Below are 13,886 nucleotides of genomic sequence, written 5' to 3'. Positions count from 1 at the left end.
CAGATTTCGGGAGACAGTAAATTCGAACCCCACTGTCGGCAGCCCTGAAAATGGTTTTCCATGGTTTCCCATTTTTACACCAGGCAGATGCTGGGGCTGTACCTTAATTAAGGCCACGGCCGCTTCCTTCCCACTCCTAGGCCTTTCCCGTCCCATCGTCGCCATAAGAACTATCTGTGTCGGTGCGACGTAAAGCAACTAGCAAAAATAGTATAATATTGCAAACCTTGATGCAAATGTAATGGACTAGTATAATTTGGAAACTATTCCCTACACCCATGGGTAAATAGTGAAAATATCAAGTTCGATTAGTAGATATTATTATTATTATTATTATTATTATTATTATTATTATTATTATTATTATTATTATTATTATTATTATTATTATTATTATTATTATTATGACCGACTCGTTGGCTGAACGGTCAGCGTACTGGCCTTCGGTTCAGGAGGACCCAGGTTCGATTCCCGGCCGGGACGGGGATTTTAACCTTAATTGGTTGATTCCTACGGCGCGGGGGCTGGGTGTATATGTTGTCTTCATCCTCATTTCATCCTCATCACGACGCGCAGGTCGCCTACGGGAGTCAAATAGAAAGACCTGCGCCTGGCGAGCCGAACCCGTCCTGGGATATCCCGGCACTAAAAGCCATACGACATTTCATTTCATTTTCATTTTCATTATTATTATTATTATTATTATTATTATTATTATTATTATTATTATTATTATTATTATTATTATTATTATTATTATTACCGTGGTTGGTGGATCAGCAGAGGTGAAAGAAGGTGCCGGGGTGAATGGACCTAACTACCAAATAAAAGTTAATTGAAAATCTTTAACAAGGTTATATTTTCTGAGTTTTAACGATCAATAACAACAAAATTTAACAGGATCCAAGAATTTTAACTCTCTTGGGCTACAAGCCCCTAGTTTTACAATTTCGAGCTCCTAGCTCCACGCCCACATTTGTTCAAGGGCAGAAATCCCCTAATAACATGGAGCACTTGCTCTCACTTTACAGTGTCAAGCCTCCCAGAGGCATTCCAACAACACTAGAAAAGAGCTGACACGCTCTCAGTTTTCAAGCCTATTCGAGGCAACATCAGAAACTTACAATTACTGGCCATCAGGGCACGACATACAAAAATGAAACAGGGGTATCTCGTACCCAGCCTCCAGGCCCTTCGTGTAGAAGAAATAACAGATAAATAAATGGCCTGAAAACAAAATGAAAGGAGGCGAATACTAGCACTCCTCGATGTAACTTCTTAAAACCTAACGGGCACTAGGCCGATGAAACAGGGGCTATTCCCAACCTATGGAGGTGACTCGTATAAGAATTATTTAAGACATTAAGGAAGAGAAGAAAATCAGTTACCAAAACGTAGTCACCTCAAACCAAAATGAAGGGGAGCTCGAGAGGGTAAATCACTCTCTATCCCCGAATTACAGTTACAGATTGAATTATGTTTTTACATAAGCTGGCAGAAAATTACATGTTTAGAAAGGTTACATGGTAATGGTTTCGGACCTTTCCCGCGGGTTAAACTGCTGAGCTAGCAAGAAATAAAGATGTTAAATGGCCCTTACCTTGATGAAGACCTGCTGCCTGATGAAGGAGGCATCACCCGCCTCCTGCTTCACATCCACACACTTAGATAGATGTTGATCAAATGGCCAAGAGACGTGAAAATCCGCAGTTTATAAACCCTCGGGGAAAGTTCGAGACCATACATGAATAATGAAGCCAAACCATCTCACTTTTATTGGTAGATGAAAAATTTACACACAAAATCGAAGAAGAAACCTGTGATAGGCTGAAAATTAATTACAGAAATTAGGGATTGGATGAATTCAAAACTGGCGGAAAGAAAAGGTCAATATTGCCAACCCAAAAATGAATGAACATAATTTAGTAAAGGACAAACTTATGAATACATCATTTCTTCAAAAAAGTTCCTTAACTTCGCACCAGGGTGCATGATCACAGTTTTTTAGCAGAGACATCTATGAGAGAATGTCCACACTTCTTGAAGAACGGAAAACAAAACAAGTTGAAATGCACACAGTTCAGGAAACTTCACCATAAAAAAACTTACGGTAGTGACATCTTCTGAGGAAAAGTTTAAGTAAGTCAAGTTCCAAGTTCGGAGTTTCTCTTGTAGAGGAGGATTTATTGGCGCAAGATTTAAAAATGCGGCGTAGGGGTGTACCGCCCGGTACAATTATTATTATTATTATTATTATTATTATTATTATTATTATTATTATTATTATTATTATTATTATTATTATTATTATTATTATTATTATTATTATCTACGTAGTTATGTACAGCAGGTTGTCAGTACGGACTTTATTTGGTATAAATGGTAGTCGTATCATTTATTATTTGTGTGATGTATGATCTGTGTTGTGTTAAAAAATATGTGAGGTTATGTCACGACACGTCTGCTGTTTATATATTAATACGACTTTATTTAATGTAAGAACACGTAATTAATAGTATATGATTTATTATTACCCGTAAATATGATGTATAAATCTAATGTATTGTTGTGCAACACAGGGTAATAATCCAGAACAATGCACCATTGTCGCTCGAGTTTTACAGAATGTTCAATCCATTTGCACATAGGTTATTGGAGACTCGAGAAGATACGAGAAAGCATGTTGTGTCATACTTTTCTAGAAGCCTGGCCAGGAAAAGTATATAAAGAACCGTCTTGGGAGTTGAGTTAGTGAAAGTCGTTAGTCGAGTATGTGAACTCATGTTGTAGTAATTCCGTTGAAGTGGTTATGTTACGTTGTGTTGGTAGTTTTTTAAGTTGATTGACATGCTAATGTGACAGTCTTCTTCTTCTTCTTCTTCTTCTTCTTCTTCTTCTTCTTCTTCGATTAAGTTCAAGATGGTGGTTCATTAATGTTTAAACAAGGCCTTGGCCAGGTTTAGAAAGCATAAGACAAGTGTACTGAGAGCATATGCGCGCATGCGCGATTCCAGTGGAGTGAAGTTGCCAAGACGTTGGAAACCGAACCAACGCCTTGGAGGGTCGGTAGACTAGCAGAGGGTTCCTGACAATGCTAAGAGCATCTACAGTATAATATGGAGTGGAACAAGGAACGATAACGAAAGAAAGGCATGCCATAATATAGAACGCATGCATTCCAGTGGGCTTGGCAGACTGACATGTAATAGCAACTACTGGCTCGGCGAGGAGAGCAACGGGAAACTACCTCACGCCTCATTTCCCTAGTATGCCTCTTCAGCGAACCCTAGGCTATTTATGACAGCTGTTGGCGGAGCTGTTGAGGATCAAACCAGCCTTCGGGCTGAATATCCCGACATACTTTATTATTATTATTATTATTATTATTATTATTATTATTATTATTATTATTATTATTATTATTATTATTATTATTATTATTATTTGGTGCATACATTTTGAAACTAGATTAGAATACTTCCAAAAAAAAAGAATTGTCTGTAAACGGACCTCTTAGTTTGTTTTGCCCTATAATACTAACAGATGAGAGTAATAGACATTTACAAGAAAAAAGGAATCACAACAAACACCACGTTAGCAACATTTCTGCTTACATACTAATGCAGCATATCTCAACACCACTGTTCTTTCTTCCCAGTGTTATTGGTGACAGCTTATGTTCTTTCAGTTTTTCATTCCAAATTCTCACTATTTTCTCCAGGACGCAGTTGAAGAGCAATGGTCTATTAATTCTGAATGGTACAGATATTTCATCAATGAATTTTACATTTTACTTTTGATATATGGTGTCTGTAAGGATTTCATGGATTATTGTATATACTGTATATATATATATATTTGCAATTTGTTTTACGTCGAACCGACACAGATAGGTCTTATGACAACTATGGGATAGGAAATGCCTAGGAGTGAGAAGGAAACGGCCGTGACCTTAATCACCCACTATCTACCGTATGCAAGCTCACAGCTGCGCGCCCCTACCATTTCATGGATTAGGTTTGCCAATTGGATTTTAACTTCCATATTTTGGGATTATTTTACCTAGAGTTTCCCCGTTATATTATTATCTGCCTTTGCTGGCAAGATGTAGTGTTTACACTGCACTATGTCTTCTGGTATGGTTTAGAACAAATTTGTTACTTTCATTGACCTGTCTCAATATGAAAGTGACCGGGGTATGAGCGATACTAGTAATACCATTCCTTATGAAGCCAGTCCCTGTTATTAATGGTGTGAAAATATCGCTCATAGGGTCGGCTGGTGCATGCATTTCAGTGGGATTGGCAGCCTGATATGTAATAGCAACTTCTGGCTCAGTGAGGAAAGCAACGGGAAACTACCTCAGTACTCATTTCCCTAGTATGCCTTTTCAGTGACGCCTATGCTATCTATGACAGCTTTGGCTGTAGAGGATCAAACCTGCCTTCGGGCTGAATACCCAACACAATGTAAAATTACATTTAAACGAATGAATTAAAATAATGTATTATATTTCTTTCGATTTTATTTGACACACAACTTGCGCACCCTGAGGAAACGCCACTGGTTGAGGTATCAGTTGTGCTTAAGTTTACGCACTTTTTGGAGCGTCTACTTTCGTACACTCTTTTTTTTTTCAGCAGAGCATTCTTTTGTTACATTTACTATTTTAACTAATTAACAAATGGTAGAAACGTTAGCCAATCACAACACTCCTAGCAAAGTCAGCTTACTTAGCAACAGCGTGTGGGGCTCGAACCCAGTATCTCCCGAATGAAATCTGAGAGTTATGTGACTTACCACGCAGTTACTTACGCGGTCGTCTAATTTTATTTGAATCTAGATTTATGACTCATACAGATCTAATGATAACAAAGCACACATTTTAACGCCCATTACTATTTATTATGAAGATTTCTAAAGATGTATTCGTTGTTTCCTTTTGTTTCTTTTACCCTAGATCTCTTCTAATGCACAACGACGTTTTGATCATCTTCGTGATTCACTTCACCGAATTACTTGGCTATTGTATGGAACTAATTTTTCTTGCTATTCCATTTCTATCTTTCTCCTCGATAAATCTTACTGTGCAGGAGCGAAACAGTCTTGAAATAAGATATTAGATTGGAATAAGCACTCTTATTTAACAAAATATGTTCTAACTGGAAGTACATCCTTGTTATCATATTCAGTCTCAAACAAAACTGTTGGCCCCTGAGAGGAGGAGGAGTAGTAGTGACCGATTGTCAGGTGCTTGCTTTTGTACAGAAGATTGCAGGATAGAATAGATACATATTCGGATGGATTTTAAGAGTTCTTTAACTGCTAAGCACCTACAGTGACTCACACATTTATTCGGACACGTAAATTTTGCTACACACTGGTCCTATCGTTCAGAGAAAATATTGTACACGCAAACTAGTTTATGACAGAACTCAATGTGACAGATTCAACACGGCGTTGAAATCTGTACTTTTATTAAACAGGAGAGAACCAGTGAGCCCGAAATCTCAGAATGCACTTAACGTACTTCAACAAAATTATTCGGACACAAGTCAGTTGCCGTGCAGAGGTCGTGTGTAGAAGAACCACGGACAGTATGAACGTGAACATTCTGTGAGTTAGAGAACTGTGCACAACTTAAGAGAAAATGGGCCGCAGAGGAAGGTAGAGTACAATCGAACAGCGGCAGCTAGTAATTTTTCACCATGATAAAGGTAAAAGTAGTCGTCAAATTGCTGAAATGTTACAAATGAAGAAAAGTACAGTCTCTGATGTTATCAGAAGATTCCGGGAGGAAGATAGAATTGAACATCTACCGCATACGGGACGTCCAAGAACATTTTCTGTGAGAGAAGATTGTTATATCATTAGAAAAACCAAAAAGGAACCCAAGATAAGTGCTCCAAAACTCGTTACGGAGATTGCCGCAAACGCCGGAAACAGGTTTTTTTTTTCTTTCTTTTTTGCTAGTTGCTTTACGTCGCACCGACACAGATAGGTCTTATGGCGACGATAGGACAGGGAAGGGTTAGGAGTGGGAAGGAAGCCACCGTGGCCTTAATTAAGGTACAGCCCCAGCATTTGCCTGGTGTGAAAATGGGAAACCACGGAAAACCATTTTCAGGGCTGCCGACAGTGGGGTTCGAACCTACTATCTCCCGAATACTGGATACTGGCCGCACTTAAGCGACTGCAGCTATCAAGCTCGGTCGCCGGAAACAGAGTGCATCCTGAAACAATACGGAGAGTACTCAAAAGAGGTAACTTTCACGGTCGTATTGCAAGAAGGAAGCCTTTTACAAATCAAATAAATAGAAGAAAGAGGATGTGTTGTTTGCCAAAGAGCATGTTAGAGAAGACAATGAGTGGTGGAATGACGTTATATTTGTTGATAAGAGTAAATTTAACATATTTCAGTCTGATGAGAGGATAACAGTTTGGCGGCGTCCTAATATTGAGATTCAAGAGAAAAATATGAAAGCAACTGTGAAGGATTGCGGTGGGCATGTAATGGTGTGGCTGTGCATGTCGGGGAATGGAATTGGTGAATTGGTTTTTATTGAGGGTAAAATGGACCACTTTCATACCTTATAATACTGCGAGACAATATGAAACGAGTGCCGAAGATATGGGGATTGGTGAACATTATAAGTTTTATCAAAATGGCCTGGAATGTAAGTATGTGGTTATTGTTTAATTGCCCAAAGGTACTTCATCCTGCCCCTTAATCACCAGACTTGAATGTGATTGAGAACCTTCGTGACAAACTTGATAAAGAAATAAGAAAAACAACAATCACGTCTAGAGAACAGCTGAAAACCCGACTTCAAGAAGAGTGGCAGAAGATATCTCCCGATTACCCCCGGGAATTATTGGAGAGCATGCCAAGTCGACTCAGGAAAGTAATTAAAATGAAAGGAAGCCAACGAGACGCTGAACCTTTAGGATCATAAGTAAAAAGGAAAGTGTCCGAATAATTTTGTGAAAGATTGGTTTTGTTTATATTGTGTTTTTTAATTATTATATTTTCATTGACAGTGCTCATTAGAATTATGATTGACGTTTAGTATCTATATTCCTTACAGAAATTTGTATTTAATTTATTCCAGTGCTTTATTATTACTGAAATCACTAATACAAAGGAAAATGTAATAAATCATGTATGTCCGAATAAATATGCGAGTCACTGTATGTTTAGTATTTTACTGACACGACAAGCAATTTTCTTCTTGGCAAAATTCCGATAATCTAGCGTCTTCTTCGGTTGATATTAGTTGAATGAACGTTAACACAATCATGACTTTGTAGTCTTCTTCGGTTGATATTAGTTGAACGAACGTTAACACAGTCATGACCTTGTAGTACGTAGTAGTAGAACTGTCTCAAATGCGTAGAAACAACTTCGTGAGTCGTTCCCCTTGGCCATAAACTTACAAACCTATTAGATGAACGTGTATTTTCTCATTATACTGAATTAATGAGTTAGGTATTCTTTGCAATAAGAGAAACAGGTAAATACTTAAGGAAGAACCCAAAATGAAAATAATATGAGACTAGTAATGAAGCCGATACAACCAATAGGGTCACCAGTGATAAGTATATCATATATTTTATCTATCCGGGTTGCAATTAAAAGTAAGCGAGAATATAAGCATAGAAGCTGTATTAAATGTCAAGCTTGTTATCATAACCTATGGAACCCGTATTGTTCGTGCATTTTGAATCACACGGATGAGACTTTAAACTTAGGTGCTTTAGTGAAGAACTGGCGACGATGTAATGCCTTTTTAGGACGTCTTTCACGAATGTTAGGCCTATATTATAAGTTGCGTAGGTTACCGGATCAAGTTTCATAGGCTACTTAATTATATTTTTTTCGGTGCAGCACTTTTACGCAAAAGTACGTTGCATTTACGCAAATGGACATGCTTACAAGTACCGGAGAAGTTGACATATCATTAGCGCAAATGAGTATTAAGGCTTACTTTACACTAGAAGTGTGGCGTCCACTGCATTCTCCAAAGCATTCGTCATAGCACTCATTTCCTTCATAGCTGTTGTGGCTGGTAACGATGTCCCAAAATTTTGGCGTACTGTAGTAACGATATTCTACCAGCTGAATAACTTTCCCAGAGATCCATGTTGTATGTGTGTTTCTGTATGATACGTTTCCTAACTTTTCTCTTCTGCAAAGAAGTGATAGAGGTGCATATTTCGCTCCGGAATTCCTTAAGCATGAATAGATGGATGTGATTCATGAAATTGTTTTTTAAAATGTCTATGGAAAGACTCCGTCCCATTTGCCGTTCGGGGATCGCTTGAAGAATAACTAGCCCATAACACCGGTGGAAATTTGGCGTCATCAGTGATTCAGTTTTCGAATACATACTCGACGAAAGCATTCGTTTGGGTATTCGTTTGGGTATTAGGCCTATCAGGAATTATGCTGTGCAATTAAAAAAAAAAACCATCACCCACAGTATCCGGAGGCAAATACTGCAAAACAAAGAAAGGATTGGACCTCTTCCTTTTGCTTCTTCTTAAAACTCCTTCTTACTTCTTCTTAAAACACTAGGGGGCCGTTGACCTTCGATGTTAGGCCCCTTTAAACGACAAGCATCATCATCATCATCATCATCATCAAAACACTAGGCCCTAATCACCAGTGTCCGATTAAACCCTAATTGTGCCTATAGGCAGTTGAGCTCTTCTGGACCCCTTGACAAATACTTTCTACCAAGTACTTAATTTTATCCCCAAATTTTAATAGAACAGGTAAAAGCCATACAATATAAAATTACTAATTTTATATTAATATTTCAATTACTTTAGAGCAAAACAGTATTATATTAATATGATTAAGCAATATAACACAGTACTACACAACAGAAAAGAATAAGCTAAATCTAAACGAGGTTTCCTGAGCCAGTCCCAAATGAAAGCTGCAACATTTAAGACGCGCGTTCGGAAACGCATTTCTTACAACAGTTAGAGCTGCTAATTCAAAGTCTAAAATTATACATTCAGGGTTAAAATTGTTTTTACATAACTGGCTAATACCGTTCCACATGTTTTCATACGTTTCAACAGTTTTGGATAAAAGTAAACAAAATATAAGTAGAATGAATCCGGCATTTGTATATGAGTGAATGGTATACATTTGATAAAAATGCATAAAAATTTACATTTGTTTCACACGTAAAGAACACCATTTTATTGTTAAGTTCTACGTAACAAAATTTCTCACGTCTGTTACTTAAAATATTTAACTGGTGTAATTGTACTAGTGCCTCGTCAACAGAACGAAAATAAAGTGGTAGTAATTTCCTTAGTTATTTGTACATTGGTATACATATACTGTTAACATTTGCGTTTGACTTACCGGGTTCCTTACGAATAATTTTACGTGGCTGTGTATTCAGGTCGTCTGCAGCTATGCGTTTACAACTATTTCTACTTATATGACTTCAGATATACTGTTCGTTTTCACTTTCATGCGTATGTTCATCTCTTGTAAACACAACTTTATTAGCAACTTAGTTAGTCTGTAATGTAGCTACACAGTTTCTAACAGTGCACCGCCACGATATATTTCCGTTATTCATTACACGTTGTCTACGGTATTTAAAATTATCCCAGACTACGCATTGCACTCCACAGTTGGTCTCTGTTTTCACAAGCTCCATTCCGGCACACTGAAGAACGTCTACGTATACTGATACACCGGCAATATCTACTGTTAATCCTCTACTGCATACTGTTGCCATTAGGCAACAAATAACTTTTCACCTGTGTAAATGGATAAATATTATAGACAGAGGTAGTAATGTTCGGTCTTTGAATGTTAAAAGCTTAGCGTAAAATCGTGAATTTTCATATATATATTCCAATATGGCAATCCACATCACATACGAGTGTTAAGCTATTAGCCCCAGTTAGGAATTGCTGGTACATCTAAAACACTGAACGTATGTTGGACATTAAAGACTGAAATTTTCTTCACCAAACTGAAATGAAAAATAACTCATGCAGTAGAGGGGGCCAACGGCTTCGGGCGAATGAGCCCCTTTGGGTGGGGTGATGGTCCCCACAGTGGAGGAAATGCCACTGGAATCCATTATGCAGCGTCTGTTCTCCAGGTTACGGGCGGCTGCACAAGGCGTCTGTACTCCAGAAGAGCGGCCTCATTATCACCTCACTGGATCACATCCAGAGTTGTAATTCGGGACCTAGTCCCACACAGGTGACACCTTGACAGTCAACCATGGAAGGTCTTTTAAGGAATATTCCACCGGCTGAACCAAGAGTTCAGAGAAGGCAGCATTCGGATACGGTGGGCTGCCACCTGAAAGATACCGTGAAGTCGGAGGCACGGAAATACCCCAGTACTACATACACGAATGAGACAAAATCAAGAATCAAACCAAAGCAGATAACATACTTCTCTACACACAACATAAACTCACTCATGCAAACCGGTAAACTAAAAGTGATCACCGACATAATGGACCAACACAAAATTCTTATCATGGGATTACAGGAAATTAGAAACACTGACCAGGATGCCTTGGAATCTCAAGGGTACAGACTTTATAAAGGTATACCCGGGAAGAGAGTGATGAAGAATGTCCCACAATTTGGAACAGGATTTTTGGTCAGCCTTAAAATAATAAACTCAGTTCAAGAATTCAGATCACAGTCTCCACGACTCTCAACGCTCACCTTAAAGGCATCTAATAAAATCTATACTATAATAAATGCCCATGCTCCCACTAATGTTAAAAACAACTCCTCAAAAGACCAGGAGGAAACAGGAGAATTTTGGGACCTATTGGACCAGACCATAGATAACATCCCCAAACACCATATAAAATTATTAATAGGCGACTTCAACGCTCAACTAGGCAGAGAAAGAAAATACCGTGACATCATCGGAAAATGGCCAGCACACAAGAAAACAAATAAAAATGGAGAGAGACTAGATGACCTGTGTAGAAACCATAATTTAATCTCAAAATCTACATGTTTTAAGAGGAAACCTCAAAAACTCAAAACATGGAAACACCCTGACTACACTAAAGGAGAATGGCAACTGGACCACGTCTGCATGGACAAATACCACCACAAAGAGATCTATAACGTCAAAGTCCTCCGAGGAATAGACACAGGTTCAGATCACTACGTAGTTAAAATTAAAATTAAACTCACTCCCCAGAGGAGACAACAAAAGCAAGCCCTTAAAACTAAAAGAAAAATAGATCCTACCCAGCTAATCAACAACAAAAATTACCAGAAAGCAACTGAAAAAATAAAAATCACAGACAAACTTGAAGACTTAGTACACAACCTTAAACAAATTGCAGAAGACCTAGCTCCAATTAAACCACGTAAAAAACACCAATGGTGGAACAGTGAATGTGATGAAACAGTGGAGAAAAGACATCAGGCATGGCTATTACATCAGTCCCAAAAGACAGAAATATCCTATCAAAAGCTAGTACAACAGAGAAAAGAAACTACCCAAGTCTTAAGAAGAATAAAAAGACAACATCATAAGGACACCCTGCAGTTAATTGAAGAACAGTTCAGTAAAACTAAATCAAGGGACTACTACAAAACCTTCAGAAAGCAGCTCCAAAAATATGAACCCCCGACCCTACTGATGAAGGATGAAGATGGTAAGCTGGCCCATAACAATAAAGACAATGCAGAAATTCTGGCTAAACATTTCAACAAGCTTTTAAATTGTGAGGAACCTACAGAACTCCTTCATTTGGACACCAACACCCCGATAAAAACATCACCAGAAAACATCAATCCCCCCACAATAAAAGAAGTCTACCAAGCTCTGAATAAATTAAAAAGCTACAAAGCGCCAGGAGAAGATCAAACCTTTGCGGAAATCTGGAAATATGCAGGAACCTCAGCAAAAGTTGCCCTCCATCAACAACTTGTCTCTATCTGGATTAAAGAAGAACTACCAGAACACTGGACAACAGCCCTCATTCATCCTCTGCACAAAAAAGGGGACAAAACCGACCCTAATAACTACAGGGGAATCTCGCTCCTAGACATAACATACAAAATATTTTCAATAATCATCCTTAATAGGATAAGTTTACAACTTGAGAAAGAACTAGGAGAATATCAAGGAGGTTTCAGACCCTGGGGGAGCTGTCCTGATCAGATCATGAGTCTTAAGTTGATAATGGACTATAACAGGAGAAGAAACAGAGATATGGTGATAACATTTGTAGATTTCAAGAAAGCTTATGATTGCATCCATAGAGAATCTCTGTTTAAAATTTTAAGACACCTTGGACTACACCCCAAATTAATAAACATGATAAAATTGACTCTCACCAATACCAAGTCAAAAGTGAAGTTTAGGGGTGAAACATCAGAGACATTTGAAATTAAAACTGGACTACGGCAGGGAGATGGGCTCTCACCACTATTATTTAACTGTACTCTAGAAATGGTAATGAGGGAATGGTTTAGAAAATGTCCGCCCAAAATAAAGATTGGCCGAAAAATCAAAACAAATTGCCTGGGTTTTGCTGACGATTTAGCATTACTAGCAGTGGACATAAAAGAAGCAAAAACCCAGATATCAGAACTTCAAAACATTGCAAATAAAATTGGCCTCAAAATATCATTTGAAAAAACAGAAATTATGCCCCAAAAACCAACACAGCTAAAAGAAGTCACCATAAATGGTAATAAAATCAAAATAGTAACTCAGTTTAAATATCTTGGAGAAGTAATAACACATAACTTAAATGAAAAAATCTCAATCCAAGTAAGAACAAATAGATTAGCTAAAGCACAAAAATTAACATGGGATATCCACAAAAAGAAATGTCTATCAATAAATACAAAAATAAAACACTACAACACAGTTATAAAACCGGAAGCTACATATGCAGCAGAAACACTCTTTTACCTGAATAAACAATCAAAGACTGACAGACTTCAGAAAATTGAAAGGAGGATTGGAAGAACCTGTATCAACAAAAAATATCAGAAAGATGGACAGTGGCGGTTAATACCTAACAAAGTCGTGTACAAAGAGCTAGAACCCGTAACAGATACTATGCGTAAGAGGAGACTGGGATTCTTTGGACATATCATGAGGATGCAGGACTCAAGACTTCTGAAACAACTAGTACAACACAATCTCGTCTCAAAAAATACCACAACAGGATGTAAATGGATCAGAGAAGTAAGAGAGGATCTGAAGGAAATAGGCCTTACAACAGAAGACACCAAAAATAAGATAAAATAGAATACAAAATTCAAGAATACAAACCTCCGCTTTACCCTTACACAAAACAAACCAATAACACGCACATTTTCAACTGAGGAAAGGGCACGAAGATCGGAGCATCTGAAGAAGTACTGGGAGGACCGCAAAGCCCGAACAACCCTTCAAAGAGACCTGAACGATGGACTGACTAAAGTGATCCTATGCGGTAATAAAAGAAGAAGAAGAAGAAGAAGAAGAAGAAGAAGAAGAAGAGGGTTAAGCAGTACTGCCACACCAACACCACATAGGCAGTGTTCGTAACATTGTTCATCAGTGCTGCCACACCAGTACCATATGGCCGGGCTCGTAAATTCAGAAATTAAAAGCCGGTTTAATAAATTTATGATAGACTCAATCTTCTTTTTTTTTTTTTTTTTTTTACGAACGATTTAAATGCTTAAAGCCATGTAGTCACTTTCATTATGTGATTAATTTGTCACATTCATTTGCGGTACTGCAACCTGCATTTTGAGGTTATGTCACGGTATTCCAAGGTCTGTTTTGCACAAATGGCATGCACCCATTTTTTTTTAATTTGTGTACCGGCGTCGTAAGATTCGTTTTGTAGAAGGAT

This window comes from Anabrus simplex, chromosome 5 (genome assembly GCF_040414725.1).
Source record: "Anabrus simplex isolate iqAnaSimp1 chromosome 5, ASM4041472v1, whole genome shotgun sequence".
NCBI lineage: Eukaryota > Metazoa > Arthropoda > Insecta > Orthoptera > Tettigoniidae > Anabrus > Anabrus simplex.
This window is presented reverse-complemented; position numbering follows the sequence as displayed.